At 43.6% G+C, this 27,675-nt stretch overlaps 1 long non-coding RNA gene across 2 annotated transcripts; it reads left to right on the forward strand.

Annotated features, from left to right (window-relative positions):
- Window positions 1-157: 157 nt before the first annotated feature.
- LOC126535691 (uncharacterized) lies at window positions 158-27,533 on the forward strand. 2 transcript variants are annotated; one of them, XR_011895587.1, is made up of 4 exons: window positions 158-526; window positions 2,456-15,514; window positions 25,923-26,034; window positions 27,408-27,533. It is a non-coding gene; the product is annotated as an uncharacterized lncRNA (long non-coding RNA). The 2 variants fall into 2 exon arrangements; XR_011895588.1 differs by lacking the exon at window positions 2,456-15,514 and having other exon boundaries at window positions 426-526.
- Window positions 27,534-27,675: the final 142 nt, after the last annotated feature.

Consider the following 27,675-nt stretch of genomic DNA (forward strand, 5'->3'; position numbering starts at 1 on the left):
CCGCCGATCCAGCTGGCGCAGAGAAGTTCGTCGGGCGGCGACGATACCGGAAGCGGCAAACGAGCGGCGCCTCAAAGCGAGCCAATCAGGTCTCACTATCCGCCCCGATTTCCGGCTAGGCTTCCCCGCTTGTCTGTGTATCCCGATCCCGCTCTATCGTTCACGCCGGTCTCCCGCTTTTCGTATTCATGGCATCCAAAGCGGCGCGGCTGGAATTTAACAAGTTAATAACAGCCATGGTTAGACGAGCTCACGTGTGCTACTTTCGGGTCGGCTTGCTTCGGCCGCGCGCGCGTTGAGCCACAGAACAGACGAGCACATCGAAAATGGATTTCACCGCTCTTTCTGCGCACGCGCGAGGAGCAGTGGTTGCGAGAGAGAAATGTGGGGACTTTTGGAGCTCAAAATTTCTCGTCGTTTAGGTACTACGGGGAAGAAAACCGTTTGCTCCGTTTGTCCCTAGCCGAGCTTGCAGCACAGAATCGACAGGATGCGTGGCCGGCAAGGCGAAAAAGCCGCGTCCGAGGTGAGTGTTGCTATTTTGTTACGACGGTAGCATATTAAATTTTATAGTCGCTAGGGGATACGTTTGAAAGTGAGGTGTCTTCTCGGATGACTTTAGTGCCAAAGCATTACGACGTGCCGATGCATTGTTCATTAGTGTCGTTGATCAAGGTCAGCATACCACACACTTCAGGGGAATCGCGGGAACGGAAACAGTTTATGAATTAACTGCCGTGCCGATGCATTAGTTCTTAATGTAACTGAGAATACAGCACACTTGGAGGTTCGTGAGAATGGAAATCTTGTACTCTGTATGTGTAAGTACTAAAACTTGCGTCGCCATGCAATCTGAGCCGTACTAGATCGTTGTGAGAGCTGTACAGCCACACTGGCAAAACACTACGCCCTGCGGATGAATACGGAAGAAATGTATGCTAAAGAAAAATGGTCGTCATGCAATTTCATAGCAGGAGACCTTTGTGAAAGCTGTTCAGTAACACTGATATTGACTAGTTAATAATCCCGACTGTTACGATGTCTAGCTCATATACGGGGTGCTCTATGTGGGCGAAACAAGGCCTCAGATCGCTACAACCGCATGCGAAACAGCTCTGAAAGCCTGCCAGTACACTTTTTCGGCGTCTCCGTGCTTGTACTGCGGCAGGAGACGTGACGGCAAGTGGACACGTATATCACAGTGGCCGCTTTCCACTCTTGGTATACTTTGCCGCAATACAATGCGCATGCTTCATTGCGCGACATTGGTGCCCCGCAGCGAAGCTGGCTTTAGGCAAACGGCATTATGCAACGCTCGAGCCATCTTGTCCGTCACTGCGGATAGAAAACGCATACACGTCATTACATACACGCATACACGTTATACAAGCTATTTGAGCTGCATCATTTTGTCGATGTTGAACCCTCTTTACTAAATGAAGAGGATAACGTACGCCTGTGTGGGTGATTTAAAAGATTGATAAAAAGCCTGGTAACATATGTGCAGTCAGTCAAAAAACACTATTTATGCAGGCGTCCACGCTCCTGTAAAAAAAAAAAATGCAATTCAGTGATGACCCTCTGGAGGTGGATCCGCACCTATATAAGCATAGCCGGCTCATCAGTCACAAAGTAGGAGCTGAAGAGAACTTTTTGATGCTCATTGCATGACATTGACAGCGATTCATTTGTGGTCAGCCAGTGACAAACGCATTGCACGAAACAGTGACACTTCGTTTAATCCGCAATGCTTATGTGGCGAACAGGAGAGCAAGAGGTGAAAACAATGTTTTCATACAAGGCAAGTCATCCATGTAGTGGAATTGCATTTATCGCTGGTGTAGTGTTGATGCACTTTCTGAAGTCCAACCTTTAATGCAACTTAGTTTCCATTGGTGCAAGTGCTTCTACTGGAAACATTCAAAATATGATTTATCAAATCAGGTTGCTGTCTTGTAGTTTTAGAAATTTTCCTCTGGTCTTAAGTCTTTTCTGAATCTGGAAGAGCTGGCTGATTGCACATTTCATCACGAGATAGCTCACACACTTCCAGCAGCACAGGTTACCACACTTTGTTGAGTGCAGATGAGCACTGCAAGTTCAATCATTTTGATGAGGCACCGATCTAATGCCGCTCACTCTTGCCACAACACTTTTTAAACTTGTACTGTACTTGTTTCTTCCACCTTCCATTTGCAGCACCAGGGCTAAGGCACAACAGCAATAACATTTCTAGCAGAAAATGCTTGCTCCTTGGCATCTGATCTCCCCATTCATTTGCTACTTTCTTCAAATTTTCCTTTTTATGTGATGCTCTTGCCTTCACACACTGTCAGACTTCTTCATGCGTTTCCTTAATACTCCTTCTGCCCGCTTCTTGCTCGACATACCGTGCGTGCCTTCAGTCATGTCCAATTGATTGATGCATTCTTGTCCTTTTGTCTCTCTCCTCCAGAACCTGCAACTTTCGACAACCACTCCCCAGCATTATATTGCTTCTTTTTGTGATAGTGCCTGGCTATCTGTTGCTGATGCCACACATTCACTTTGCAATGGTTTATTAGACCAAATACATAAATTGGTAGCTGTATAAAACCTTGACCCTCCAGCACTTCCACAAAATTCATGCAGAAGTGGAAACACAGATTACACTTCATTCCTCACCACAGCTTACTATGTCTGCAGCAAAGCTTGTTATTACCTACACGTCTGCACTGTCTTTGTGTCTTCCTTTGTAGCTGTAGGTCACTGCATGAGCAGAAAAAGATTTTGATGCTTAAATGTTCATGTGCTTAAGTAGGCAATGTAGTGTACTTGATTTTCACAATGCTTAACTCAATTGGTGGTATGCCTGCACTATAACATGCACAAACTGAACAGCATATCCAAACAAGAAAATTGCTAGCCTATCACAGTTAGGTTGAGTCATTTGAATGAAAGTTGGGACAGTTTTTGTATGGAATGGCTGATGGCATTCAGGCTCATCATGTCAACCTCAAAGTGGGAGCAAAAACGCAGTACATGTATAAAAGATTAGCAGTCTTATTGGATTGTGGTGCTTTACATGCACCTCACTTCAAGCACAACAATGTCTTTGCATGTCACCTGTGTCGATATGAAGCCACTGCAGCTGGTGAGCAATGCGCTTGCAGATGGCACTGGCTACATTCCTTCGGAAAGGCATCCTCATGCTGCACAATGTAGTGAAGATGAAGGCTTTTAAATTAATGTGTACTTTATTTTTATTTACCTCTCACCTACTGTTGCCAACACGAATGATGTCTCCTGGTAAGCCGAATGCCTGTGAACATTGCAAGGCACAGTGTCAGGCAACCGTTTATAATCTTCAGCATAATACTGTAGAAGGCGGCCTTCTGGTTTGTATACATGAAAGCACCAGGAAAGCAAGCTAGATAGACTAAAGACTAGCCGACTTGACAGCTTTGTACAGACTGTACTGCTTACAGAAAGCAAGTCACACTGGTCATGGGACCTATAGCAGCGGCATGCAAATAGAGGTTTGTATTGCCTGTAGTACATATACATAGCCTTTCTTCGAAAAATATGTTTGGTCAATTTTCATTAACTTTACCTAGTCAGGACATGCACTGTCACTTAAACTGCTTGGTCTTCAAATAAAACGAGAATTTTCTGCATAGTAACTTTTACTTACATGAAGTATGTGGTGGTGTTGACCTGTATAAGTGTACAGAATACATAAAATCTTGAAGCACTTAAGCAGAATTTATAAACAATGCTAAATTTAGGTGCACTGACAAACTGGACTGTACAACACAGATAATATAGGGCACTTGCAAGACAGTTTCTTGATGGCTTAGTTCCTAGAAGGTTTTTAGAATGAAAACGGTGTCAACTGATTGGAAAAGGAAAGGGGACAGACACAGTGCTCACTTATGACTCAAGGTTTTTTTTTTTTTTTTTTTTGTGTGTGTGTGTGTGTGTGCAGTAATATATACGAGGTGGGTTCAAAAAGAAACCGAACTTTTGAAATAGCGTGCCAATCAGCAGAGGGAGCGCGCTGTGGCTACTGAGTGCATGTAGCAGCAGGTTTAGACAACAAAATGTCATTTGCCGTGTTTCGCTCTGACTGCTAGTTGGCGAGGTACAGCCGCTGAAGTGAGCACATGTGAGCACAGCTGCTCTTCGGATTGGTGCCAAAGTGACAATGAAGGAATTGGAAGAACAGTGTGTGTGTGTGAAGTTCTGCTACAAACTTGGGAAAACTTTCACAGAGACATTTCAGTTGCTTAGCCAAGCATACGGGGAGGACTATATGAGTCGCACGCAGTGCTATGATTGGTTCAAGCGTTTTGAAGAGGGAAGAATGTTGGTCGGTGACGATCCCAAGCCTGGACAACCTTCCACATCCACAGATGATGACCACATCGAGAGAGTTTGAACTGTGATTTGTGGAAATCGTTGTTTGACTGTTCGAGAAGTCGCTGATGAAGTGGGTATCAGCGTAGGATCATGTCATGAAATTTTGAGTGACAAACTTGGGATGCGTTGTGTCAGTGAAAAATTTGTGCCATGTTTGTTGTCTGGTGCACAGAAGCAGACCCGTGTCGAAATCAGCCAGGAAATGCTTGCCGCTGCCAATGACGATGAACACTTAAGAACATCATAACAGGCGATGAGACATGGGTTTATGCCTACAATGTTGAAATGAAAGTGCAGTCGTCGCAGTGGGTGGCCAAAGGTTCTCCTCGTCCAAAAAAAGCACGCATGAGTTGGTCAAAAATGGAGGTGATGTTGGTTGTGTTTTTTTACTGCAAAGGCATGGCCCATCAGGAATTTGTGCCACATGGTTAGATGGTAAACAAAGAAGTTTGCCAGGGAGCATGTTTGAGAGATTCTGTTTGCAGTAAGAGGCCTGAATTGTGGGAAAATCAGGCTTGAATGTTGCATCATGACAATGCCCTGGCTCACATGTCGCTCCTTGTCCACAGCTACTTAGCGAAACACCACACTCCTTTTGTGCCCCACCCACCATATTCTCCGGCCCTAGACCCTTTCCAAATTGTAGAGGGGATCCAGGACAATGCGAGAAGAGACCTGCATGCCATTCCAGAAATTGCATTCCAGGAGGCTTTCCAAAAATGGAAGAAAAGATGGGAAGAGTGCATTGCCAGTAGAGGGGACTACTTTGAAGGGGACAGCACTTAAGATGTTGTACCATAAGTAGCAAAGCTGTTATAGCAAAAGTTCAGTTTCTTTTTCAACACACCTCATATGCATGGAAAGGGTGGGGTTCAAGGCAGGTGCAACAAGAACACCCAATGTGAGATCGAATGTAGAGTTGAATGTCCAAACCACAGCAGTAAGCTGGTAACCTTTAAATGGTAAGCAGAACAGTAATGCTACGGGAACTGTCATGCCCTTCATAATTGTAACAACCGTCGGAATGTTGAAGTGTCTTTTCAATGTCCCATTAATTTCCACTCTTCTCATTCTAAATGGGCAAATGCACCTCCATTCATTTACCATAAGACATATCAAGAGATCAACCCCACTAATGCTAGTTTAGGTAGCTGAAGCAAAATAGCATTACGTTCAGTCAGTATTGATGCAAGTTTTCAAACACTCCTATCATGAAATAGCTCAGTTGTCCATCTTGAGCAAGGCAGTTATTAGCTGGTATAATGTCAAAATTTGTTTATCATTTACTGGTAGACCTGCTGATGCTGGTGATAATGTAAGCAGAATGCTGCCGAGACCAATGAAAAAGTGTGAAAAAGAAAATAATTATTACATTGTTCCAGCCATCATTCCCTAAGGTGTCCACCCTGCCCCATCGTAAGCAATCACTTCACATCCCAGCGTGCATATCTTGCGCATTTCTTTATTTCACTCTTTCTCTATTGTGTAGGACTGGCCATATTAGCTTAAAGCACTTGAAATCAATAACAATGACATCAGCATTGCCGCTGAGGAAAGACTGAAGTTAAAGAAAACAGAACAAAATCATACAAGGAAAGTAAGGAACACACACGAGCACCTATTCACAACTGGAAGTTTATTGGTGAAAAAACAGCAGTCGCGGTAACTTACTCTCTGCGCTCACCTGCAGTACAAAAATATAAGTGCAATAGGTACAGTGCAAGTTTCTGCCACCACATGTACCCCTCTGCTGCTTTGCTTTGGTTGCTGTCGTCACTGTGCTATTGTTAAACATTAATTCATTCTTTTTCACTCTTTGCCTGCACATCTACAGCCTAACACATCTATAGCAAAGCCCTGCTTTTTTGGAGAAACTCTCTAATTCATACCTTCCCTACCACACACATACAAATGTACTATCGACCCAAAAAGTTAACGAATGAAGGGATCTCACAAAAAGCTGAATATCTCCAAAAAAGCCTCAAAACGAAGCCTGGTATTCCCATTTCCAGCCTCTACTAGTATATGCGAACATTGTGATGTACGGTTTTACTGGCTACTTTAAAGGCTGCTAGGATATTTAGCGTTTTCTGAGATACCGTGGTCCGTAAACCTTTTTGGTCGATAGTATGTGTGTAGACAACAGTGGCACACAATCTGCTATCTCAGGCAAGTCTACCATTGGACTCAAGAAACATCTACATGTCTTACATTAGTGTGTTTACTTTTACAGGTACATCAATTACTATGCCTTCATATCCTACTAAAAATAAGCTTAATGAGGAGGCTTGCTTTGTGTATTCTTAATGATGTCATGTGGGAAGCCAATCCACTTCATGAAAAAAGATCACTTGTTCGTTCTACTAGAGGTGGCTGAAAACCTGGGGAGTGGTGCCGCTGTGACATCTAGCAGTGGTGATGTTTAATACCTAATAATTACACAATTGATGCAGAATACCTAAATTTTATTTCATCATTCATCATTAGTACAGAAGGAGGTCCCGAAGTTACAAGAACTGTCAGTGGGGCCTATTAGTAGTTTAACAATATAGTAATTAATACATTATGGCAACATAGCAGTGATACACATCAGAATACACGAAGTTAATGAAGCAAGTAATCAAATACAAGGAAGGTGCTTACAAATACAAGCAAACGAAATAGATGCGTATGAATAAATAAAAATTTAGTAATTGGCACATTATGGAAACATAGGGATGACACATGTCAAAGAACACAAGGTTAATGTACGAGATAATTAGAAACAAAAATATCCTCACAATATGCAAAGTACAAGTGAAATATATACTGTGCGACAAAAACTTAAAATTTCTAAAAATAAGGAAGGAAAAAATAAAGACAATGGGATATAGAGAATAAAAGCGATACATTAGGCAAATACAGAAGCACAGAAATTGGTAAAATAAATTTGTATATATGTTCATAGTAATGAGTCTGTAGCCAGTAGTGTCGATAGTAAATATTTCTTCATATCTCTCTTGAATGTTAATGTTGTGCGGCAGGCTTTAATATGGGGTGGTTTAATTTAATGTTTAATCGCCATAAAAGAGCAGTAAACATTGACAATTAGTGTTTATTTGAGGAAGGAAAGAATTGTTAGAGGAATATCTCGTATTGTTAGTGTTGGTAAGAGCAGATATATTAAATGCTGAACCCTTGATGATCACCAGTAAGTACCCTACTGACGGTGCACTTGCACAAAACTCAAAATAATTTCAGAGCCCTGAAAACGAAGCTTTCTTTTCCCTACTCTTCAGGGGTTTCACAATCTGCACTGATGGTGTTCTTCTCGAGTATGGCTGGAGTACATATTTGTGCTGTGCGAATATTCAAAATGTCAAATGTAAATCAAATAGTTGTTGACCATTTAACTTGTATTCAATTGGAAAACACGCAATTAGAAGTTATCAAATCTTCCTTTCTGTCAATAATTACACATACTGGAATCTTTAGGGAGAAAGTCAGGTGCATGTGGTGACCATTCTCAAAGGGAACTGCAGTTCTTGAGCGGACATATACAGCAGGTACTTTTTTGCTTTGCTTAGTAATTTCTAGTCGCGCAGTAAGGATGCCTCGCCTTTAGGCAGTCAACGGATTTGTTTTCTCAATTGGGGCTGTAAAAATTATCATTTGGACAATGTGAACATGTTCCTGATGTCATCTTGGTGCGGCAGATACTATCACCTTTCAGTCACTCTCATTTACAAACTTATCAGTTGACCAGAAGCCTGGTTGTGACTGGCATTACATGTGTCAAACAATCTAAAAAACATCTCTTCTAAAGCTTTCCGCGGTTTCTTTTCCACCTCTCGAGTTTCAAAACCCGCCATAATGCCTTTGGCATTGTGTGCTGCTAATCCCAAGGGCGCGGAATCAAATTCCGACTGCAGCAGCTGCATTTCCACGGGGAAGAAATGCAAGAACACCTGTTTACCATGCATAGAGTGCACATTGAAGAATTCCAGGTGGTCAAAATTAATCCAGAGTCCCCCACTATGGTGTGTCTCATAATCATGTCGTGGTTTTTGCACATAAAACCCTAGACTCACCTCTTGTATTCCCTGTAAGTAGCATTGGTTACACGCATTTAAGGCCATACTGCTCCACTCAAGGCCCATATGTAGTAGGGGTTTTCATATTCTGATATTTCTGGATAGAATTAAATATAGATATTTGACGAAGCTGACCTATTGAATATTGAATAACAAATATGTTCACATTTCAGAGAAGTGTGGAGTATTGTTGAAAAAAAAAAAGCAACTTTACATTGCAAGGGTGAACTTTTAACATTGTTGGTACAACATTCTTTTAGTGCTTAGCGCAGAAACCATAGACAAGACAGACGAGAGAAGAGACACACACAAGTGGTACTTTCAACGATTTATTGGAAGTTGGATCACGGGTTTATACATGCAAGCATTTGCTAGCATTCTTGATAAACCTGGCCAGATTGATGTTATATTCCTGTATTGTAGACAGAAAAGCATTTGAGCTTGTTTGACACTCTAAACTAATTGAGAAGCTTGAAATCACAAATCTTCTGCCATACTTAATTGGCTGAATCTCTGCATACTTAGCTAAGCACAAACAATTCGTCAGCATAAGCGATTGCCCTTTCCATGAAGTGCCAGTTACTTCCAGTGTTCCTCAAAGCAGCATGCTTAGCCTCTTGTCATTTTTAATGTATATTAATGATATAGAAGTAGTCAGTCACCCCTTTTAAATAAAGTTGTTTGCTGATGATTGTTTTTTATTTAATGAAATACATTTCTGTGAGCCCAAACTTCTGTTATTTCAATCTCAAAATTGGCCTTCGTCGGATAATTCGAACCTCACTGGTCAGATTCGCCCAAATACAGCCGTGTTATGCGCTGAAGCATATGCAGCTTACTGTGGTGAAGCATACCAAGAATGGAAAAGGGCCACTGTCACAGGACATAGCACATGTTCCTTGATTATACAGGCATGCAGTCTCCTCTCACAGTAGGAGCACCTAGCCACCTAATAAGCATACTGGCAGCCATTCAGAGCTGTTTCTTACGTTTCAGTGGTGATTTGAGTCCTTTTTTCACCTTCCATGCATGTCTCATATATCAGACCGTTAATGACGCCTAGTTCGTGTTCTTTAAGTAAATGTGCCATGCACAGAGAAGTGAAAAACAATCATGTGTTTTGGGAAAGCTAGCAAAAAGGAAGGCAGTAAGTTGAAAAAACTGTGATAAGCCGAGGAGATGTTTAAAGCCAACAAAAGAGTGTGAATATATCAAACGCTGAAGGCCTGCCCATACACCTACTAGGTGTCTTGGAGCTCGTACTGTGACTGGAGACTGCACATGTGCATGTACATAAATTAGGGAACACGTGCTGTCTTGCAACAATGGCACCTTTCCCTGCTTGGTATGGTTCTATGCATAACATGGCTGTATTGCAGTGAAGCTAACATTAAGAAATATAGTAAACTGGGCGAGTTGCTAGCTGTTGATGATTGCAGGTGTAGCGCTAAACTGAAACGCGGCCAAAGTTAATTTTAAAGGCAAATACTGCTAAGTGAAGCAATGGCATGTTTCAATGTTTTTTTATGCCTTTCGTTTAATTCGACCAGTCTCAATGGTCCCGTCAGGATCGATTTAACGGGCATGCCTCATAATCAGAACTGGTTTTGGCAAATAAAACCCCAGAAAGATGATCAAATTAATGGAAGTCGACTGTATATATGGCTCATGAGTAGAGCCACACTGTCTAAAACCGGTACAACAAGAAAACACCAAGAAACCTAAATGATCCATTGCAAATGCAGTCAACTTTCATGGCATCCGCAAATAATCTAAATTTCTCACAGACAATGATAGTGATAGTTTGCTGATACATTGGTCAGCGGCCGAGAGGATTTGCCCAGTTTCTACTATTAATCTTACACACTTGCGCTTATCCCTGTATATAACAGCGGTGTCATTTAGAAGAGGGCGACATGGACATGTATTGCAATGCAAAGCAAGAAAATTGTCACCTGATACACTATATTTCTGTGCTCTCTTAAGTGCTCATTAATGTACCTTCAGGTTTGGCCTATGTAGCATCTACCGCATGACAGTGGAATATGATAGACCACTCCTACAGTGCATCCGACGAACTCATCTTTGCGATTCTTACCACAAACCGGCTTTTTTGTCCTTATTGGGTTAGTGGTTTTACACAAGGTGCTTAGCTTATTTGGAGCTGAAAAAACACCCGCACATTACCTTGGCTTCCTATCTTTTTCAGGCTATGCGATATCTGGTGTATATACGGAATCACAGCGATTTTCACCTGGTCACGGCTGCTAGCTCTTGCATTTGCACGGAGGCATCGTCTCGAACGTTCCTGTTTGAGCAGCCTTTCTGCCACTGACACCAACACGTGGTTAGGGTAACCAGCCTCCTTAAGACTTGCAGCCTGTTGCTGGAAACTGGTTTTCATTAGGACGTTTTTGAAGCACATGTTAGTTACGAAGGCTGTAAGATTGGGCTTGTTGATAAATTATGCTTCACAGTAAGGTTAACAGCGCAAAGCCACCAGAAGGGATAGAAGAGAGAACGGAGTGCTGAACTTCCAACTGTTTATTTTCTTTTCAGAAAGCATCGCTATTTATACAGTCACACAATAGCCCACCAACCATGCTTAGAACGCCGCGACAAAGCCACACAAAATTCAACGTGGTGATAGCCCCAGGTATCTGATCTCCTTGTCAGTGAGAGCGATAGAGGGGTGCTGATGCAACCATCCTTTAAACGTAGAATTTCTCCCGCTTTGATTATCTCACGTGTAACACGGTCTCCGTGTTTTGCAAAGATAAAACATTTTTTTGAATTTCGGCCTACATCCACATGCGCAGCAGTGGGCAGAAAGCCATCCCTATTAGTTAGTTATGCCCCTCTTCACCAAATTCAAATGGGCTGAATGAAATTGGAGAAGGGGTTTCTTAGCTCATGGACTGTAAGCCCAGCAAGTCCTACTATCAGTAGAGATGAACTGAAAGTGAAGAAACTGAAACGTATTGCACTTCAAAAGTCACTTCAAGAGGTCTCAAACACTCGCAAAATATCTTAGACATCAGGACATTTTTCTAGAAAGCTATTACTAGGGAAATCCAGAAACACAAAAAAATTGTTGACAAATCTAAAAGCTCGCTGAAAAACTGTTAGTCCCGTGAGGTGGTCATATATGTGCCTATTTAATTGTGCTAAACATAGGTTGCTAAAGACGGGAGCCAGACACAACCCTATGCAAATGCCTTTCTTCTGCAGATGCGGCCTATTGTTCCACTGTGCAAAGGTTGACGACATGTAAAAACACGATAATTCTAAATACCCTTCTACTGAAACAACCTGCTTCCTGTGAAAATCTTACGGTGCCATATTTGTCAATACAATCCTCGACACATTGAATAAGGCCATTGAGCAGGATAGAATAATATAATTCTTTGACCTTAGCCGAGAAGGCCTTGAAGCCCTTTTTGCCGTGAAACCTAACAAAATCAAGGATTCGTCAGAACCTTTTACAAGAAACTGGTCATCAATCTCTTTAACGTTCAGCTTTAAAACCAGGTACAGGGCAGCTTGCTTCTGCCAGGCACCCCTTTCGGAAATTATGACCCGAAAAGGAACATCCTCCTTGTGCACTTACTAAAAATTACATCTCTGAACTTTTCCTTAGTTTATCGAGATTCAACTTTCTGTAAATTTCACTTGGTTTCGCTGCTACTTTCATAAGTGATACATCCTTGCGCTCATTCAACACTGCAGAAATTGCTTGACTGGCTTTTTCCAAGAAACATTTAAAGGAAAAAAACTGCAATACCTTCCTCTTTGGCATCTTTGTCAGCTGGTGTGACACACAATGAATTACTCTTCAGGTAAGACTACACATTTTACAGGTATATTTATTTATTTATTTTATTTATTTGATACCTGCTTCGCCTTTGCAGGCATTACAGCAGGGGGTACATAAAAATAAGCATCATATTTGACACCAATAAAGAAACTAATTACACAAAGCGCGGTAAAAAGCATCATTCGACACATTGGATACAATCATAGGCGGAAGATCATTCCACTCTCTTATACATCTAACAAAAAATGAATAGCGGAAGACGTCACCTTTAAAGGAAAATTCATTCACTTTGAGACTGTGGTCCCTTCTTTGGGATATATAGGACGGCTCTTGAATGTACTTCTTCTTATTGATTCCAGTTTTAGAATGGTAGATATTATGGAAAAATTTCAACCCGTGGTTTCGTCTACGATCTTTCAATTCTTCCCATTTAAGTTTACGTTTGCATTCTCTCATGCTAAGTTGACGATCCCAATTACCTAGAACGAATCGCACTGCCCTATTCTGTATTTTTTCAAGCGTATCGATCAGCTCTTTGGTATACGGATCCCAGCAAACGCATGTGTACTCCAGCAATGAGCGCACGTGAGTGAAATACAGTTGTTCTTTTAAATTAAATGGAAGTTCGCTGAAATTTCGCCTTAAGAAACCCAAAACACGTGCAGCCTTTACTTTGATGTGGTGAACGTGCTTAGACCACCTCAAATCACTCGTTAAATAAACTCCTAGATATTTATATTCCCTGGCCGTGCTTAAAGTAGCGCTATTTATGGTATACGTATTCAACTGGTATGAACGTTTCCTCGTAAATGTGACGTGAACACACTTTTTAACATTCAACGACATTTCTGAATGGGCACACCACGATGATATTACATTCAAATCATGCTGCAGGTATTCGGAATCACGTTCATTCTCTATAATCCTGTAAACTACACAGTCATCCGCGAACATTCTGAACGAAGATTTGAGGCCAATAGTAATATCATTTATATACATCAGAAACAAAAGAGGGCCCAGAACTGAGCCCTGAGGAACTCCTGAGGTCACGGGAACATATCCGGAGGAACAACCGTTGAGAACTACCGACTGCTGTCTTAGAGAGAGATACTCGGCTATCCATGCAATATCTGATTCATTCAGTTTAGAAGGTTAGAAGGTTGGGGCTTACATCATAACAGGGCATCTAAACCTTCCGATTTCATCCTCACACCATCTTCTGGCGGAGCTCTTCTGGACACTTTACATAATTTATGACAGACAGGGAGGTTCTGGTTTAGTCCAGCTGGCAGCTTGGGCAAATTTTGGACCGAGGCCACGAACTTTGCACATACTGTTGGGAAGGATGAAACCTTCAGAAACGTAGACATCACTTGTTGCTTTCTGTCAATCCTTGTTCACGTGAGCCCGTAGTAGTCTTACTTGAGGTAGTCAAAGAAACTTGGTGACCTGATCAGCTAAGTGCAGGTGCCTCCACAGAAGATTCCTTGCGACGCATGGCTCATACTGATCAAACATCTGCACGCTGAGGTAATTTCTGTGGAGACACGCCTGCTGAAGTCGTTTAGCATATACAATCTTCAAAATTCTTTTTCCGTGACCGACATCCGAATGGTGCGAAACCAGTAAACGACGATCTTATATCCTGTGGAAGCTGCTTGTTATGAATACAGAACCTTAGGACACACGTGCTGCTGGCAGCCTGGCAATGAGGGCAACAGTATGCCCGGAATCCCGAGGAACATATTGAAAAAAAAGCCTGTTGTACTAGAAATGAAATCGACAAGGGTGGCAATATGGGCTTGTTGGTCAGTCATCATGGAATGGTATCTGGGTAGTGCAGCAAAACACGGACACAATAAAAGAAAGCTAGAACTACCTGTGAGCACATATATATGCACAAGTGCATGGTTGAATAAACTCACAGGTGTTTCATTTGTTTTCTTCTGTTGCTACTTTTTCTTGCATTTTGATTGCTACATATATTGTAATTCCCGCAAAAAGCATCAGCTGGTAGTCACCACTGTATTTTGCTATGCAATTTGTATTTTGTTATGCAATCTTAGCATCTCAGCGCGCGCCTGAAGGCGAAATTGTTGCCTAGGCAAACTATCGCCGAAGTGGAACGTTTCAGAATACGTCCCCATCTACGTGCACAAATACTTCACTGAAAAACATTTCAGGCGTATCTTTGCTTTGTTTTTACTAAAATTTCTCAGCAATACAGCATTTCTTTACTCCAAGTTATTTATGAATCACTAGATGTCATTATCTACGTCGTTCATACTTACTTTAGGCAGTGAAAACGGCACACCCACCTGCGAGCTTCTCCAATACCGACGTGTCTGTTATAAGGCGATGATTATGTATATATATATATATATATTATTCTGGACAAATCGGGCGAAGCCAACATGCTAAGCATATAATGAACGATGAGTACCAACAAATGGGATCTTGTTTTGAAATCGAACTAGAACTGAAGAAAACGAAAACGCAGGTTAAGATTACGGCAGAGATTACGGTTACGGTAGTACCCATGTAGTGGTTTCAATACCATTTTTCATCAGGCCTGTAAGAAAGTGGCGGTCAGATGGAGCTGTATACCGATAAAGCATGTAGTTAAGTTACAAATATTGCCCTTGCAACGAAGGTCGGCGCAAGCTGGCTGAGCGGGTTTGCTTACCTCCAGAGATGGCGCGTATACAAAGACACACTCGTATCGATGCAGGACTTTCTAGAGGCTCCACAAATACTCACAGCATCTATTCAATGACATTGCGTTATGCATAACGGCACAAGAAAGCTTCGAGACTCGGCTGCGTTAGTTACGCCAACTTCGAAAAGTAAACAGGAAGCTGCCATGGCACTTTTTGCAGGAAGCAGGTGGCGCTTCATACATCCGAAACCGAAACAGAAACTAGCAAAGCCAATCTTTTTTTTCGTTTTTTTTTTTGTAAGCGTTAATCTCGTTTTTAGCGCTCGGAAAGTATTCTATTGGTTTGTTGCAGGGCGTCCGTGTCATTGAAGGATTCAGTCCCAGTTTAAATGCTTTAAATCCTTCAAACAGTTTGTATTTTTTGCACCGCCAGTACACAGAAGCGTTTTATAACGATCTTTATTGATAAATCTATATGTGGCCATTGTTTATTGCGTTTTGAAGAGCACTCGCTTCGTCTTTCCAACAAGACTCGTAGGTTCGGCGCTCCGATTTGCATTTAAGGTGAGCTTTCGATAGCCTTACTTTATCCATTTACGCGCTGTAGATGCGTTGTGATGCCTTTCAGTAGTTTGCGACGACGCAGAGTATAACAGCGGAGTCCCGCTGTTGACTTTTAACATGTTAAACGAAGCAAAACCTCGGTAGTGCATCGTAAATTTTTTCTAAACATAATGCAGGCACCACTCGCACCGTTAAAGCATGACTGTTAGGAAGCATTTGCAGCAGCTCATTTGTCACTACGTTGGAGCGAGAATATTGCTCATCTGCCTCTTTACCTTTCTTTACTGCTCCGTATTTTTGTGTATCCGGATATTTTAATTTTATGCAAACCACCCCTTCCGTGTGAAAAAGAAAAGAATTTAAGGAAAGGAAGATGCAACAGTTGTGTGAAATAAATAGTGCTTTACCAACGTCTGTAGTGACCTGGTGATCGTGCGCCTTCGGCGAATTCAATTTGTGTAAAAATGTGTTCCGGCTACTTAAAAGGTAAGCGTGACGTTGTGGCATCAACTGTTATCTCTCTTGTTGAATGAATTTTTGACAATACGTCATTGTCATGGTGCCGAGGCAAAACACAACTGAAAGTCACCTTGCAACCAAAACGTTGCCTTTCAACATACGACAGGAACACACAAACAAAACATTAGTGTATGCTTCAGTATACCTTATTTTTACAGCTATTTTGAGCTATAAAGCTTAGGTAGTTGTGAAAATGAGAGGCAGCTGTGATGGATATAGAAGAGCATAGTATCCTTGCAATACCTAGAAATTTTTTAAGGACGAAATTTCAGTACTTGAAAACAGTGCATAAAAGTAGAGCACTGCATGGACACTTTTCCCTGGCCTGACCCGAGCCAGTGCCATGCACTGGTCCACCCTTGTCTAGCTCAGCTAGGTTTGTCCAGTTAGCCCTTGGGGAGCCTCAGTGTAGCATGATATGATCCACTTCTCTGTTGTTATGAAGATGCCAACTGCATACATATTTGCTAGATACAAATCTTGCTAAGCAGTTTTCCACTTGCGTTGCTGCCGACAAGTGGCAAAAAACAACAACAAAAAAACATATACCTTTGTTCATTATCCTTGTCTGTGATTGTACGATATGAAACCGTACACATTAACACTCGTGTGCACATACTGTAACACGGAACAGTTTCTGTAACATTATTCAGCTTCTTTTAAGGCCATCAATTTTTTCCGTCAGCTATTCAAGTATATGTTTCATAATAGTGTTTATTCTGGCTGTCTGCGTTTTTTTTTAAAGCATGTGGGGGTGTCAAGCTAAGTGCCCATACAACGTAAACAATGCCATATTTTTTTTTCATTCAAGTTAAGATAGTATGCTTCTTTGTTCTAATTCCCAGCGAAGCCATGCAGAGACAAGGACTGTACATTTAGCATGTCAAAACTTCATTCAAAAGGGCATCGAGAGGTGGAAATTTCTTTCTGCATCATTTTTCACCAGCCCCGCACCAACATTGCCTGTTATTGCAGCGTCCATGCTGTTTTGGGAGAAATTATCTGAGAACACTTGAAAGTCTGAATTCAAATATGCTTAATTACGGTATGCAAGAAATTGACATATTATTCATCACGCTTGAACAGTAAAGAACTTGAATGGAAAGCATTAGCAGGTTGCACTATACCTTAACATATAACATAATTTGTGAATGTGTTTTGTAAAATATATTTGCTGGTGCATTAATGAATTTTGTTGCTTTGGGGAAGTGTTTAAAAAGTTTTTGCATTAAAGCGTCTACAGGGCAAGGTCATTGCAAGGCGTCACATTACTCAGAGCCACCTTAAGTCTTTATCTTTCTGCAGAAATTAAAATGTCCAGCGATTCACCTTTAAGCATGTCTTCTGCTCTTGTAAATGTAACCAGCTGCACTGAAATTTGTTACTTACGATTTTGGTTGCTATTACGCAGAATTCCTTAAGCAACTGAACGCAGTCTAGGGAATTTTTCGTGTCTGTGTTCCTTCCAGTATTAAATCAAGAGGCCCAACTTTACAATGCCGCCATAAATGTGTGTAATTAGACATCAATTTATTCTTGCTCTGACATCTTGTTACATTTTAAATTAGTCCTTCGGCACCACTCCCCACTCAGCTAATGCTCTCCTTGTTGTCTGTTGGGAGGCTCTCATCATGACCTGCATTCAAATGAGTCATCAGTTTTTATCTTACTGCAAAGTTCGCCTTGAAGTATCAGAAAATCTAGAAACTTTAAAAACATGCTAATCAGTATTTACCAGTGTCTGGAGGACAGAAATAAAGTGGGGTGCAGTTAACACAGAGGTTGTCACTGTTACTGTTCTGCCAGATATTTGGGTGCATCCCTAATATGCACCATCTGCCAATATGAACAGGAACCCCTCATGTGTGTTTGAACCGCAATTCCTGCAACATGCTAATCAGAACTTTACTCAATTGGTTATGTTGTTTTCCTGTTGGAAAATCCTGCTCATGGAACTTGTTCCTTGTTGCAAGGCCACACAAAGAAAATTACTGGCTTTGAACATGTATCCAGCGTGACTTTTCATATTGACTGAGGGTGTACACTTAGTGTTAGGCTGCTGAGCACGAGGTCGCGGGATCGAATCCTGGCCACGGCAGCCGCATTTCGATGGGGGCGAAATGCGAAAACACCCGTGCACTTAGATTTAGGTGCACGTTAAAGAACCCCAGGCGGTCAAAATTTCTGGAGTCCTCCGCTACGGCGTGCCTCATAATGAGAAAGTGGTTCTGACACGTAAAACCTCTCTTTTTTCTCTCTTTCTCTCTCTGTCTCTTCTTTTTTGAGGGTGTACACTAGTCGGTGGAGTGCGCTACTGTGTCATGGTCGGCCTGCTTCTGCTTTCCCATAGGGCGACAGATATCACTGACTCAAAAAGTTTTGTAAGGGTGCCAATTAATTCCACAGTACTGCGAAATTACATATGGCAAAGCCAGCTCTATTGCAGACCTGACTGGAGACTGAAGCTCCTGGGCCCACATCATAACTTGCTGGTGCTCCAAGCCCCGGCCACATACGACATTTGGTTGAGCCAGAACCCATAGAATAGAAACACTGCAAAATTTTAAAGTTAATTATAATCCCGAAGTGTGAACAGCTCAACAGCGCTACACAACAGCAGTTGCACTTAAATTGACATAATTATCATCATCATCAGCCTATTCATGTCCACTGCAGGACGAAGGCCTCTTCCTGCGATCTCCAATTACCCCTGTCCTGCGCCAACCGATTCCAACTAGCACTCGCAAATTTCCTAATTTCATCGCACCATCTAGTCTTCTGCCGTCCTCTACTGCGCTTCCCTTCTCTTGGTACCCATTCTGTCACCCTAATGGTCCAACGGTTATCTAGGCTGCGCATTACGTGACCTGTCCAGCGCCATTTTTTTCTCTTAATGTCTATTAGAATATCGTCTATATCCAGTTGCTCTTTGATCCAAACCGCTCTCTTTCTGTCTCTTAAACTTATGCCTAGCATTCCTCGTTCTATTGCTCGTTGCACGGTCCTTAACTTGTTGTCAAGCTTCTTTGTCAGCCTCCAAGTCTCTGCGCCGTATGTCAGCACCGATAAAATGCACTGATTGTATACTTTCCTTTTCAATGATGACGGTAAGCTCCCAGTCAGGACAAAAGCATGGCAGTTTGGGCGAGTTGGTGTGTCATGACTTCTTTTAGGCTTGTAGCGCAGCTCAGAAAGAGCAAAACGGAAGGAGGAAGGGGTAATGAAAGGGAATGGAGAAAAGAGTACGCATCTAAAGCCCCGTTTACATGAATGCGACAGTGGCGCATCGCATTTCCAAGCGCATTTGGAAAAGGCGATGCGCCGCCGTTTACATGTAGCGTATTAACTCTCGCGAGAACGTAGCGCCACATGGTGTCGTATAAGGGAAGCGCAGCCGACTTCCGGTGTAACTGATTTCCGGTAGTGGGCCGAGTGCACGTTGGTGGCCCAGTGCCGAGAAATAGACAGCTTTAGTTTAGCATACGCAACTTATAGCGTACGCTATAGTGTAGCATACGCTAAGCAGCACACGTTTTTTTACAGTTTTAGTTGGCCAGCGAGATCTTCGAATCTCGGAGGCCATATGCCGTCGTGGCGGCTGTTTCCTGACTCTAGCGATAGGTAGCGCTGACATCTTGAATGTTTCTTTCGTTAGGCTTCGACTCGTTCAAAACGAGGAGCGATCTCGAAAACACTACAAGGTTATCCATAATGCTCTGTCGTCGAAGCGGCCTGAGACTAAGTGAAAGCCGTTTATACAATCATTTGCTGCGAACGAAGAGCATTTTACAATATCAATGCGAAATTCAATTCCAAGCGGGCAGTCGGGACCGCCGCCATGTTGCTGGCTAATTCCTTCCCATAGTTCCTAATGCGACGATCCTGCGTTTACATGCTCCGCGACTCGCGCCCGTAAATCTACCCTCGCCTGGCACATTAATGCGATGCGCCTTCCTAGCGCATTGCTGCTGTTTACATGAATGTGATGCGCTAGAAATGCAATGCGACGCTGTCGCATTCATGTAAACGCGGCTTAAGATACTCAAGATTACGCGACCTCCAGAAATAAACGAGTGGTTAAACAACGCACAGGAAGCCCCGGCTATCTTGACTCGCTCAGGGTTTGCACCCGCCGCAGATTACCTTCAAGATAGGGCGCAAGAGCCGCGTATGTGCTCAGTTGAGCTGACAGTTATGAGGCCGATCAAGAGTAGATGCTCGCTCACATGCAACCCCCCCACCACCATACCGCATGCTTGGGGCTACGCGAGAGCAGGACACCCTTTAAGCATAGTCGTTGGACAAGCTCATGTTCCTGGGAAAAAAAAACAAGATTTTAGATTTTTGGCAGCAGTGAATAATTTGCCGCCTTGTATTACTTTAGCTGTGGTCATAGTAATGCAAGCACAAAAAAAAATTTAGAAAATTTCTCAGAGCAATGAAATTAACTGACATGGAAGGAAATAAATTATGGATATACATTCACCAATTATGTTGCACGTTAAGGTGTAGTCCAACCGACTAATGGTTTCCATTTAATTTCTTTATTCATTGTTCAAGCAAGTTGAATGAAGTTCTGTATTTCATTCCATAATTACATCAGCATGAATGAATTCTTGATTGAAAGTTTTCTTCAATAAATACTTGAAGGGGGGATGCTGCGAAATTTCTCATTGGTGAAGAGCATTTGGAAAACAGAAAAAAATGTAATGTCTCACCACAATGTCGATGGGATCGGTGGATGAACAGGCGACCAGAGTGCGGTGGCTCCGGTTTGAAGAGGGAAGGCAGGCGGCGGCAGATGGTGGTGGCATTTTGGCCAGGCAGCTAGGCATAGAACTTGGGCCCGTAGCCCGTCTGCTCTTGTTCTGCCCACGGGCGCAGAAACTCGCCGGTTTCGAGCAGCAGTTCACGATCGGGTAGAGTGGCGAAGCCCAGGAACGGGTTGGCAGGAGGCCCCGGTTGGGTGAAGTCCTGGTGGCTCGGGTCCGGAACCTGCCGGCCAGTCTTGAACTCCCGGTCTGGTGGCCGACCTTCTCTTGGCGTCGCTTCCTGGAACTCTCCCTTCTTCTGCCAGCGCACCTTGCTTTTCTGCCGCTCTGGTCGATTTGTCCTTTCCTGATTGGCCCCTGGAAGCTCCGTGTTTTCTTCTGATTGGATGCCTTTTCCTTTTATTTTTTTTATTCTTGTGCTGCATGCTCACGTGCTGGACGCTCTTCAACATTGTCTTCCATCCAGTACGGAATTCGCCTCTGCGCGCACATTCTTTCTCGTCTGCTTCTTGTCTCTCTCCATCTGCCGCACCGTGTCACGCACTACACACCACACTATGTAGTACAGACATTCATATTATTACGATCTCATCGAGAGATGCTCAAGAGAGGAGCCGCCGCGAGGAAGAGATGAAGTGTGTCTGGGCTCATGGCGTGAGCGAGTGTCGGCCTGGCTGTCTGGCTCCAGTGTAAATAGCATGTAAATAGCCTCTTTCATCTGTGTATTTCGTTTGTGTCTGTGCAACATTGTGGCGGAGGTTAGCGTCCCGAAGTGGTCGGTACATCGAGCTTGTCACCATACCTCCCGGTGACGAGACCGCATCTGCAACGGCTTCAGCTTGTCCGACTGCCCTTATCGTCATGGTTGCCCAACATCGTGACCGTGGTCTCTTCTGTGGCCTGGAGGGACAGGACGTTGATGAATGGCTCAAGCTCTATGAATGCGCCAGTGCTAATAACAGGTGGAATCCAACAATTATGCTTGCTAATGTAATCTTTTATCTCGGCGGCACCCCACGCGTGTGACTCCAAACGCTTGACGAGATAATGAGCTGGGACAGTTTCAAAGTAAAGCTACGAGAACTGTTCAGCGACCCCTTTGGACGCAAGGTTGCCGCGAGAAAGGCTCTTGTGCCTCGTGTCCAGACATCTACAGAGCCATACGTTTGATACATCCTAGACGTCTTGGCTCTTTGCCACAAAGCCCACGATACTATGTCTGAAGCAGATAAGGTGGCTAAAAGGCATCGCCGACGACGCTTTCAATTTTCTTGTTTTCGGCAACGTCTTTCCTATCGGCGCCATGATAAATGAATGCCGTCGCCTTGAACAAGCTAAGAGCCGCCGTATCTCACACCACATCACGCAGCTACCCAACACTGCTGCTACGTCGACATGTGAGGGTCGACCACATCAGACAACCACCTGTGATGACCTAACCCGTATTGTTTGCCGCCAGCTCGAGGCCACCTGTTGGCCAGCTTTCTCTGCGGCACCTCCCGACCCGCCAGCAACCACAATTGCCAGGATTCAGGGCGTCATCAGACAGGAATTTGAGAACATGGGTCTGAACTCCGTGCGTTCAACGACTCAACCCAGCGTTCCCCCGTTCTCTAGCGGCACTCCTTTTCTGCCACATATAGCAACCCGTCCAAATGGCGTACCCCTGATGACAAGCCGATCTGCTTCCACAGCTGTCGCATCGACCACGTTGCTCGTCACTGCCGCAACCAATGGCCACCACCTCCTCAGACATACGCCTGCGCTTATTCCTGCACCTTTGGACCTACTGTTCCCTATGCCACCCGCCTAGAACCCACTGCCACTGATGCCCCACCTCCGAACCTTCGCTACAGCCACTCGCCCTCACCTCAACGCCATCAGTCTCGTTCGCCCCAGGCCCGTCGCTTCTCCTCGCCGCCTATCGCCTCCTGGATGCAGCCAAAAAACTAGGCACTACAGCTTCTGGAGGTGAAGCTGTGTTGTGGATCCTGCCCTGAAATTCTCTGCTCATGTTACCTACGAACCAAAACTTTCTTGGCATTGACAGGTATACTGTGTTACGTTCGACCAGCGGGGGCTGGTGATCTTCGAGGAAGGGACCGACGGAAAGGCGCCACCAGGTGTGCTGTGACGACTCGCTTTAAAAGGACGACCAGACATCAGTCCCCAGCCCATCGGCGCCACCATGGCTGTGGCAGCGACTGGTTTTGTAAGGACAATGCGCCGCATCCCCAACGGAAGGGCGCCGAGATGGCTAGACACAGTGGGCAGAGCAAGTAGAGCAAGTATTGTTTGCGTGTACACTTGCTTGGAGCAGGGGAGCTCCTGGAAGATATTTTGCGGTCCCGTCTCATGCAGCTTAGAACCCGTCTCACGCGTCAGTCAATGGACAGATGCGGCGGCCACTGACTGCAGGGTCAACTCTGGGATAAAGAGGCGCCTGCTCGGGTCAAGCACAGTGTCTGCGAAAACCCTCTCACCTTGGTGTGGTCAGTGCAACCTGTGCAGAAGTGAGTGCGTAAACCCTCCCCCTCAAAGGCGGGTTGGCTACGATGACTTTGGACGATCCGAATTGGTCGGCGGTGAACTGCCGTTTTTCCTCACCTAGGGATTTCGGGAGAACAGTGTATTTAAGGAGCCGTTGGCGGCTCCTCAGGGTGCATTCCTTTTTCAATCATGTTAGACTGATGAACTGTAACATTCTCATGCAGATACTGTAAATAAATCCCAGATTCCTCGTTCTTGATGAGAACAACTCTCTCCCTTCAACGTCCTCAGCGTGGACAAGTTCGATGACCGCATGGGCCAGCTACAATCTATTTCGTGCCCGACTCCAACCATTACACCTGTCACTGCACTCATCGATGCAGGAGCACATCTTTCTATTATGAGTGCTGCTTTCCGACGACGACTGAACAAGCACTTCACCCCAGCATTGGCACGCGTTGGTCGCGTTGCGGATGGCGGTACTGTGCCTATCGTCAGCATATGTACGGCATGTGTGAGCATCGCCGGCCGCCACACTCCTGTCCTCTTCACCGTGATTGCTATTGCCCCATGACCTAATTCTCGGACTCTATTTTCTCTCTGCGCATTCTGCTCTTATTGACTGCTCTGCCAGTACCCTTTGCCTTGAGTTGCCGATTCTCGTAGAACCTTCTAACGCACCCCAGTGCCGCTTACGCCCCACCTGCTTTATTCGCCTGCCACCGAAGTCAATAGCCTATACTGAACTGTTGTGTTGCCCACCTGTTCCTGATGGCGAGTACCTCATCACTCCTCTCCCCAACATTCCACTACAGTATGACATCAGCATGCCTCACAGCATTCTGACTGTTACTGCTAACCATACTCGCATGCCTATCTTTAACTTTGCATTGGGAAAGCAAATCCTACTGCAAGGTATTTGCCTTGTCAATGTTGATTGTCTCGGCGACCATCACGTAGCAGCTTTATCAACCGATAGTTCTTCTGAGCTTAGTAGGCCCCTCGCACCAGCCTCGGGCACCGATGCCAACATAAAGAAAATGGTTGTGGTGGACCTGTTCTCTGCGCAGGCTGACAACCTTTGCCAAGTATTATCGTCCTATCGAGATATTTTTTACTTCAAACGATCGCCCTTTAGGCCAGACGCTCGGGGTCTAGCATCGGATTTCTACTGGCGATGCTACGCCTATTCACCGATGACCGTATCAAGTTTCTGCGTCGGAACGCCGAGTAATTCTAAGTGAAGTGAACAAAATGCTAGATAAAAACATCATTAAGCTTTCTTCGAGTCCCTGGGCATCACCTGTGGTTTTGGTTAAGAAGGACGGCACGTGGTGCTTCTGTGTGGACTACCGTCATCTAAACAAAATTACTAAGGACGTCTACCCGCTCCCAAATATAGACGATGCCCTTCACTGCCTCCATGGTTCCAGCTATTTCTCTTCTATTGATCTTCGTTCTGGATACTGGCAGATTGCTGTTGGCGATATGGACAGAAAAAATACGCTCAATCAGCTTAGTAAGTTTAAAAAAGTAGGGTACGCTGTTCACTCCATAGAGAAATGTTTTGCGTTCCTGGTTCATTGGCCTTGAGACGAAATTGCCCTCGCTGTACAGAACTATAACATGGTTGAACTTCAAAAGTTCCTCCCATGAGAATGCAAAGAAGCTCCCCAGTAGGACGGGTGCAGTTGTCTAATATGGCTATCACTAATATTACCCACAGTCAAGATTCTATGGCACATAGGTTTCTTTGATTAACAAGGCCAACGTAAAAGCAAGATGTGTGTTTTTACACCATAGATCAGCATTACATAAGCTCCACCTTAAATGTGATTGTTCACCTAAATCTGCCTGCATTTGGAAAGTTAGTGCAAACCTTAAAATTAAATTAAATTGTGGGGTTTTACATGCCAAAACCACTTTCTGATTATGAGGCATGCCGTAGTGGAGGACTTTGGAAATTTCAACCACCTGGGGTTCTTTAACGTGCACCTAAATCTAAGTACATGGGTGTTTTCGCATTTCGCCCCCATCGAAATGCGGCCGCCGTGGCCCGGATTCGATCCCGTTGACCTCGTGCTCAGCAGCTTAACACCATAGCCACTGAGCAACCCCGGCGGATAGCGCGAACCTTCTGTGCTGTTGGCACCCAATTTCAAAGTGTTTGCCCAGCCCTGTGCACTGTAACTTGATGGTTCCAAATTGCTGGTTTTTAGGCCCTTGCCCAACTGGTTTGTTGAAATAGATGTTAAAACGAATGACAGCTACAATTGCCTGGACACTTATCAATGAGATTCCACAGTAATTTCAGTGGTGTTCACAGCAACAACAGATTTGGTGAAGTAAGGGACAGGCAGAGTGTTAAAGAGGACTGGGAAATCCATCAAACGGATATGTTGAGCTAACAGTGTGGACTGATTGTATAAGGCGAGCAAGCTGCCGGGAATTGCTAAGCTTGATGTGCAGACCTCATTTCTTAGGCAAATAAACTGTGCAATGTCTTGTTTTATTATTGATGACTGCTCTGCCAGTCTGCCTGAGTTGTCATTCTTTTGTATTTATCATAAAGCAGGCACTTTCATGTTTTTGTAGTTGTGTGACACAGAGTCATTTGTTTCTTACAGCTGTCATCTTCTCGGAAGCAGGCACTCATGCTTGGAGACCTGCAGAGCCCGAACTGCAGCATGTATGCCGAAATAAACAGCTATTGCCTATTTCAAATAGAACCAATGTAAGGCAAGGCCCCTTTTTTGCTGCACTGTGCTTGCAAATTGCAGAGCAATGATAAGACACAATGTAGAAAGAAACATTTTCTTTTATTTGGCGGACATTAGAGTGTCATCAATATATATATATATATATATATATATATATATTGAGCAGCTCCACTGCAATTCACATGACCTAGGAATCCCAGCCATACAACCGAATGGATATTCGTATAAGTGACGATCAAGATCATTCTTCACTTGAATGCCACGGAGCGCTGTTCAGTAACAGCAGTCAGTTTGTGTCCCTGCAAGCTGGAATATTAATTCGTGTTTTGGTTATTGGTGACATAACGAAATTTATGGTTTTCTGGCCCATCAGATGTTTGAATCAGAAATAACTTCTCCAAAGATGTACACCTTGTCAGCGGTACATGCAGGATGATTTGCGGTGGCCAGAGACTTTTGAGTGGGACTTCGGTATCAATGGAGGTATAATGTGTGTGCATGCTTCAGTACAAGGGAGATTGGAGGCAGCATCAAGGCAACCTATAGGCACTGTGTGAAAAATCTTGAAAGCTAGGCTATTTGGTAATGCTCTTCTTCCCTCTGCACTTGATAGAATACTTTCCAGGTTTAATTTCAATCTGAAAAGAAATTTAGTATTTTCTGATGCTACCTTGACATGCAAACAAGTTTTTGTCATGTAGGAGGAGGAGGAGGGGGGGTTAGGTTAAACTACAACACAATTTATCTAAGTTTTTCAGCGTCCTATTTCATGTGTGGTACACTTTCTTTAATTTGGCTTGCTGAACTGGTAGTCGCTTAGTCTTGGGCCAGGGATGACTGGATGGGAGAAGACAATGAGGGGTACTGTTCATTGTTTAATATGCGCTGGTGTACTATAAGATGTAAAAATAAAAAAACGAGTGATATTTTTATTCTTTAAGCATTTTGCAGAGTGAAGTAAAGTTATAACAATTTTTTTTTTCTCTAAGAGGTGAGAGAAGATGGTGTTGCTTGCTCATGATGTTGCTGGGATACCCTAGTACCTAGCTCATAACTCTTTAGTGCAGTGAAGATCACCAGGTAGAAACCACATCAATTTGTAAGAGTTATGAATCTTCAGCATGAAAGTAAATTAGTGCTTTATTTTATTGGATATGTTCCCCTTTTGGAAAGTTCTGTGAACAAAATGAAAATTTGCAAAAGGAACAAATAAGAATTTGGAACACGCATGCTGTCAACACAACTAATGCAGAAGCAGAATTTAGTTACACTACATACCAATAAGGACAGTGTAGGTGTGAGAATGTTGCTGATACTTTACTTTTCCACCTATGACAAAGGAAAAAGTATACTCCAGTAATTCAGATGAGAACACAATTCTTGCTACACCAGGTGTGGCGAGCCCGGGAGACAGCAAGAGCTGCAGGAGTCCTGGACTAAGGGCACCTCCCACACAAGCAGAAAGACACCTGCTTTTCCTTTCTTTTTTTTTAATAAATGTTTTTCCTTCTCCTCCTCCTCCTTATAATGTTCTTTAATGCAATGGTTTACCTGACTTGGAGGCAGTTTTACCTCAGAAGCTCCTATCTGAATACATGGGAAAAGAGAAATAGTTTTTCTCTGAAGCCAGCAACGGAATTCGATGAGGTTGGTTAAGTAA

Source organism: Dermacentor andersoni, chromosome 7 (assembly GCF_023375885.2).
Source record: "Dermacentor andersoni chromosome 7, qqDerAnde1_hic_scaffold, whole genome shotgun sequence".
Lineage (NCBI taxonomy): Eukaryota > Metazoa > Arthropoda > Arachnida > Ixodida > Ixodidae > Dermacentor > Dermacentor andersoni.